Consider the following 7994-nt stretch of genomic DNA (forward strand, 5'->3'; position numbering starts at 1 on the left):
TAAGTTTAGAAAACATTCTCTGTGGAACATAACCCAAGAAGTGTAACTCAAGATAACACAAAATCGACCATTTTATTACACATTAGCAAGCTTAAAAGCGTAAATGTCTTTTAGTGACAAAATTAAAACAAAGAATGGACTTACAAAAGGTAGCTATTACAATTACAAAGTTGGCCAGTGTGGCTCAAAATATCAGAGGTCAAATCCCCTCAAATTTAACAAGCTTCTTAAAAAAAAAACAAAAGACATGATTCAGGCCTCTGGACTGAAGCGAGAGGGTCAGTGCCTCTTCATAAGCATACACTTAAACATTTTCCAAAATATGAACATTTTCCCAAGAGGACGGCTAGACTACGTAGGAAGGGTGAACCATCTCCTTCCACGAAGGAAACAAGAAAAAACTATAGCATGTTGTAAGACAAACCAGGGCGGAAACCCTCATACCCAGTGGAAAACCTCAGATTCATCTCTGTTCCTCGAAGGCACTGCTCCCATCTGGTAGCAAACTCGAAAACGAGAGCAAGGTGTACCTACGAGCAAACCACCACAAATAGATTAAGTATTTGCAGATTTCCTTAGAGAAGAGCTTAGTCTGCTATGAAGAAAGGTTAAAACAAGGTTGAAGGAAAGAAAAACAAAAACATGAAAACTAACCAGCAGCTAACTTACTTGGAATGCAAACTCTGGTTGTGAGGACAACGATTGGCACTTCGAGTGCCTTTCAAAAACCTCAATAGAGCTCTGGTTCGAAGCTGGAATGAGACCATAGTAGGCAGCAACAGACCAAGCAGATGTCATGAGAACTGATGGAAGAATGAGACCTCGATACGGTGCCAAGGGTAGTGAATGTTGAAGGAACCAACCCTGGCCGTTGGATCACCCAACAGGCCTCGATACCATCAATACAAGAGGAATCCCAAGGCGGCAGCTAGGGCTGGTGAGGTCCGCCCACGCCACGTACAGTGGAAGGTGTAGGCAATTAATGTAACATCATAGTTATCCAAAAGCAAATGCAGCTAACCGAACGAATAAAGGACAATGAAATCCACAGGCCTCAATGCGCATATGATTACCATATAATCCAACGGTTTAGGTTGAATTTCTTCAAACAGTGGAGTCATGTCATATATGCGCAGCGGTACAACCTCATAAACCAGTGGAGTCAAGTCATAAAAACACAGCTCTATAAAATATTAAATGCGTTGAATTAATGAATTTGTAATGGTAAATATTTGTAGGTCCATGACCATATAATATGTTCTATTTATGTTTATAATTTTAGCAAGAAAATAAAAGAAAAATTAACTAGGTTCATGCCATGACTAATTATTATGGCATATCCAATAAAGGTGAATAGAGTCGATTTTGTCCTAAATTGACTATGTTAACCATGTATCTAATGTACTTGATATGTCTCAAACTTTAATAAAAATAAAATCTATTAATACATGAAATGTATAAGTAGAAATGTAAGAAATGCCACTATTAATACACGAAATGTATAAGTAGAAATGTAAGAAATGGCAATTAATCATTTTATTGGTAAATAGATAAAATGTTATAAAAATGGCAAAAATGTACTGATTGGTATATTAGCGTATTTATGAAGCTTATAAGTACATGTATTATATTATTTTTAGTGTAGCATGAAATGTATAAGTAGAAATGTAAGAAATGGCAATTGATCATTTTATTGGTAAATAGATAAAATGTTATAAAAATGGAAAAAATGTACTGATTGGGAGATTATTGTATTTATGAAGCTTATAAGTACATGTATTATATTATTTTTAGTGTAACATTTACTAATCAATCTATAAGAAAGAAGAGTTGCTAATAGAGGTTAATGGAATTTGATAGTATTGTATTTACATTAGGGCCAAGAATTGTATTCACTTTTTTTCAGCAAGACTTATTAATAAGTCAAGAATGTTGGTAATATGATAAATATTTTGAAAATTAGAATGGATATGGAAGTTCATAAGTCTAAGAAAAATTTATTTTCATCTTCACCCATCTTAGTATGGCACAAGCATAGACTCTTTCTTCCCATGTTGTTTTGAGAAAGTGATTTTCATCTTCAACCCTCTTTATATGGCACAAGTTACACTCTTTCTTCCCATGGTGTTTTGTTAGTTGGGAAACAAATGGTTTCACTACGAAGCTCATTAGAATTAACTCTTATATTAGAAATGCTTGTTTTCTTCCTAACATAAGCCAAGGCACATAAATTTTTTATTGTTTTCAAAATTTAACTTATGAGCTCCTTATAATAACTTAGTTTCATTTTTCCCTCCATAAAATAAACTATTAAGCGAAATAATAATAATAAATAATCATAAAACATAATATTCATTGAATTAAAATATATTAATAATAAATAATATATTGATTCAATTCATATTTTTATATTGTAATCTCATTTTTATTAATAAAGTTACAATCATATCACATTAAAAGAAACAAAAAGAATAAAAATTCATATTGATAACCATATATTTATATAAAAGGTATAATTAATAAATATTAAAAATTTAATTAATTTAATTAATAAATATACAATTAAAAATCAAAATATTTATAAATATAAAATAATGATGTAGGAACATTATATAAGTTTCATAGTTGGACTTATAGAAAGTCAATTTCAACTTACAAATGGGACTTGGATTCCCGAATTTAGGATTTATGGAATAAAGAGATAAGGGGAAAAGGGAAACTAAGATATTATATGGAGTTGATCAACTATAATCATGAAAACTATAATTATTTATCTATCTTTACTAGTGTTAAGAAGAAAATGAACATTTCTAAGATAAGAAATAATTCTCTTAAGCTTCATAATGAAACTGGGCATTAGCTTATTCCCAAAACAACATGGGAAGATTTAGTTTGTCAAAATAGATGTCAAGCTACCAACCTACTTGACCCATTAAGCTAGAAAAACTATGGTGGTCTAGAAATGCTTCTCTAACTAATTTTCAAAATAGAAATAATATGTTAAAGAATTTTGATTATTCTTTTTACCGTCTTAAGGATTCATGATTTCTAAGGCTAAGGAAGCATGTATTGCAGTGAGATTTCATTATAGCATGGTCTTTGCCTTTTCTTGATCCTTTTTTTCTCTTTCAACACTTGTCAAAGAACCATTATTTTGTTTTCATTATGGCATGGTCCTTGCCTTTTCTTGATCTTTGTTTTTTGTCTTTCAACAGGTGACAAAGAAGCATTAAATTAATTTTATATGACATAAGACTCGTGATTTGTAAGGCTAAGCAAGCATGCATTGCAGTAAGATTTCATTATAGCATGGTCTTTGCCTTTTCTTGATCTTTTTTTTCTCTTTCAACACATGTCAAAGAAGCATTAATTTGTTTTCATTATAGCATGGTCCTTTGCCTTTTCTTGATCTTTTTTTTTCTCTTTCAACACTTTTCAAAGAAGCATTAATTTGTTTTCATTATAGCATGGTCCTTTCCTTTTCTTGATCTCTTTTTTTGTCTTTCAATAGTTGTCAAAGTAGCATTAATTAGTGTTATATGACATATGACTCATGATTTGTAAGGCTAAGAAGCATGTATTATGTATAGCATGGTCCTTTCCTTTTGTTGATCTTTTTTTTTTGTCTTTCAACAATTGTCAAAGAAGTGTTAATTAGTGTTATATGCTATCTATTGCCTTACTTAGCTAATTAGTATTATATGCTATCTATTTCCTTACATAGCGTTATATGTTATCTCTTGCCTTACGGCGTTTCCTTTGCAACATCTGGTGCAAATGCTAGTGTTACCTTTGTTTAGCAAGAGGGGATTCAATTCATTACTAAACTTATGCCCAAGTTTTACTTTGTGTTCCAACAAAACCTGGCACCCCTGTAAATCTGTAGGTTTACTCTACCAATTAAATAATAACAAGCTGTGTGTGTGGAGCACCCAGTCCAGCATTCACATTTCCACACCAGTAATTACCAACATTACAATGCAGCATTCCATGCCTGACGTGGTTTTCTTCCAATAGACATGAAGACAAGCAACACTTCAGAAAATATTGCTCGATCATTAAACATGTCAAACCAACGTCAGATAAAATGTGATGCTTAAGCAATAAAACGGCATATAACTATTTCCTTCAAAGCCAAAGTTACCCAGCATTGGCATGAATATAAGTGATAAATATATAAAAGTGAGGATTGAAAATTGATGTCGGAACACTCCTATAAAATCTAAATCATGCCAGAATTAATACAGAGCAGAAAATGCTTTCCTCCAAGACCACATGAGCTGTGATGCCCCGAGATAAATGTAAATATTTTATTTTACTGTGGTAATTGGTAAACTGAATTGACTATTATTATCTATTTGATTTAATAATATTTCCTGTGGTTCTTTTTTCTTAAAAAGAAAATGTTTCTGGAAAAGCTGGAAACTTCCCAAGAAGGTGGTTGCTGTGTGTCCCGATATACCCTAACTGCTTTCCTAACGGGGCTTTTTCGGGAGGAAAGGAGGCAAGAAGGGGGTTCTGCACTGTAGGGATAGGAAGAGGGAAAGAAACACACAAACAAAAAAAATCTAAGCCTGGTGAGGACCAGATAGCCATGCACGAAGGTGCAGCAACTTGCTGAGGGCAGTGATCCAACAAGGGAGCTAGGGGGGAGATTTTGGTCTTAAAGGACAAACCTCAAGGTTGGGTGACATATTGGAAGCAGGAGAAATAGAGGAGGCCCGACTCTAGAGTACTTGTAAGGTACAGCAGTTCAGGTAAGTGAGTAAACATTTATAAGTAATTCTGTAAGGACATTAGAAAAAGGTAAATGTATTGTATAGAATTAACAACTACTGTTATAAAACTCAAGAACTTGTTGCTGCCACCGAGGTGGTGATAACTGAAAAAAAAACATACATAGGATGTATTCCCATGTTGTTTAATAAATGTTTGTTTTAAAAAAAAAATCATAGTAGCAGTGATAATTGAAACCTCCACGAAGGTGGGCGAGTGCTATGGATGCTACCGAGCGGTTGTAGTTGACAACTGTTGTCGGAGTATTCCTAAATACAGGGGGACTGTATAGCAGAGGTTATGTTGGGAAAAGAATTGTTACAGCGTCCTTGTTAAACACCATTAGCAAACGAGTCATGCAAGATTTAGTGCAATAATTAATAGAAGTAGAGGTTTCATAGAATGCTATAAGCTACTTGTTGCGAACGAAAATGGAGTTAAGCACTAAGGTTTCCAAAAAAAAAAAAAGGAAAGAAATTCAAGTTGATTCCTTGATGGAATCCGCCCTGGGTTTGACAGCTTGAGCATTGGAACCCTTGTGAGATGTGTTGGATTGAAAATTCGTGGACTCTAAGAGTATAAGCCCGGAGAATGGGGAGTAAAACAAAAAGATAAATTCTTTGCAAATTAGGATGAGTAGTAAACATTCTACCTACAAAATAAGTGATTTTTAATAATCCGGAATTCCAGTGGAACAATTCCTCCAAACGAAAAAGGGAAATCTCCACTACCAAGAATGGGTGAGATCCCAGTTCTGTGGTTTACATTGCATGCACCCACATTAGAAACTGTTGGGTCTAGGAGAGTGTTGAACTCATGGGCAGGGGGTCTCAGGTCTTGGCCACACTGATACATGGTAACCGGAAGATAGGTTACATTGGTTGTGAGTGGCAAGGCCGTAACCCTCGAAAACCCTCATGTGGGACCAAACCCCAAAACTGATTAAAAACGGTAAATACATCTAGTTGGATTAAGCAGAAAGCACAACAAATGACATAGTTAACACCGAAAATCAATTCTTCAGGATGAAACATAAAGTTGGATACCGAATAAATATATATATATATATATACTATTGTACAGAGCCACAAATTTATGGAGTTGAAAACAGCTCTAAACAATCAAATAGAACTAGAATCTGAGCGATAAATCATTTCAGTGAAGCCATAATACATGTTCAAGATTTGAACAAAATTTTCCATGTTCAGTTCCAAGTCTAGTAGACAAATAAATGGAGTGCACAATACATATTACATTATCAAAAGCTGGGCCATGAAAATGGAGAAGCCGCCCAGGGACATAAGTTAATTCCAAGCAGACCTGGTATAAGTAAACAATTAGAACAACATGCACAGCCAACGCAGCTTAGAGAAAGAAAACCACGAGGAACGAAGCCTCATATTTATTTAACTAAAACAACAGAAGCCCTCTCGTGGATAACCTCACCAGAACCCAAAACCTGGCCACCTATCCGCGAGCTTTGGCAAGCGGTAGACACAAATCATGCACAATAGCCTATAGACCAGGTCCAGATCCCATTCCTACAAACAAAAGCAAGTGGAATTTCATCATACTGGTGGAAGCCAGAATGGTTATCCGCTCACTAATCCGTCCAATGCCATCTGCAACCCAAATAGAAGGAGTGGGGGTACTTGCATGCGAGCAAAACATTGTGGTTAAATAATTGTAAATACTTATCCTGTATATGATGGGTCTATCTGCAAATCAAACGATTGTAAATCAGCGAACTAGGAAAGGAAATTGTCAAATAATTACCTAGTCGATAAATTCTGGTGGTGGGATTAGGTTCCAAAAACTCGCACACATGTTCTTTGAAAGCAAACCATAGAGTTGAGACTGTCAAGCCCTCAGCTGAGGCAGGAGGCGGAACAAGTTCCAAGTCTTCCCGCGGAAGAATGGAACTACAACGTGGCGCCAAGAGTAGTGTAAGTCGACAAGCATCCGTGGCAGCCGTAGGATCGCCTCTCTCATCTCGTAGTCGTCAATACATGAAGGATACCGAGGCAGCAGCTGGAGATTGCCCACACCACGTACCCAGGGTGGGACAGACAAGTTAATGCTCAATTAATGTTAACCCAATCAAACAACACAAAAACCACAGCATCACCAATTTCATATCCCTAGGGGATTACACGAATCATCAGGTGGAGATCGTGTCAATTGCTGACAAGTTCGAGTCATGGAGAACTGCATGGGAATCATCGCAGTCCTGTCCAACCGGTTCGGTAGTTGTACAGCTATAGGACTTGTTTCATGCAAGTTTTAAAGTGAGCCATTATGTGAGCATACATAAGAATAGGAATTGCAGACTTGTCAACCATATAGAGAATAACTCATGTGTTGACAATTATGTACATATGATATAGCACCGTCAACCTTATAAAGCACGTCTATGTGTTGGTAATTATATAGCTTTGTATATGTATATATTAAAAAAAAAAAATTGCAGCGGGATATATGACATGAGCTTAACATGGCCAACCATATATAAATGAAATGTCCAGCCAGCATATTTAATTTTTGTCAACTTTTCAACAGCATGCCATCTTATAAAGCTTTAATATCTACTTCAAATGGGAGTCAGAAGTTTGGATTTAAGATGCTATCTTAGCTTTGATAAGCGTTCCATCTCCCAGTTTTACTATAGTTAAAGAAGAATCTATAGACTGTTGAATGGAAACAGCTTTAGATTTAGACAATGCGAATCTTTATGCAGAAATCAATCGAGAGCCCAATTAATGAAATGGCGATACCTTTATGTGTTCGACAGACAACATACCCACAAGAATACCCAGGCAGGCTTGATAGCCACAATTATCAACAGTGTAAACCAATTTCAGAGTTGAAATAAATCCTCAGACATAGTTAGAATTTTCAAAGAAATTTTTAACAAGCCATAATATATTATAAGCAACAATCATCGCAACTATAATTTCCCCCAACAGTAAACAACGAAAGGCACTTGAGCATTCTTGAAATATTGGAAGAGTACAAAAAGTTCTTGTGAAAAATGTGTAAGAGTATATAACGGAAAAAATTGTCTTAGCATATAAAAATAGCTCTGTAATGGATTTGAACTAAGATAGCTTAGCCAACTCCACCGATGAAAACATCTGTACAGTACCCAAATCACATATAGAGAGATGTGATAATGCTATTCTAAGCCCCAAATACAAATCAGAATTAAATGTCGGAAC

The sequence above is a fragment of the Pinus tabuliformis genome, chromosome 9 (genome assembly GCF_031772625.1).
Source record: "Pinus tabuliformis cultivar Carrire ecotype Pingquan chromosome 9, CPIR1, whole genome shotgun sequence".
NCBI classification, from domain to species: Eukaryota; Viridiplantae; Streptophyta; class Pinopsida; order Pinales; family Pinaceae; genus Pinus; species Pinus tabuliformis.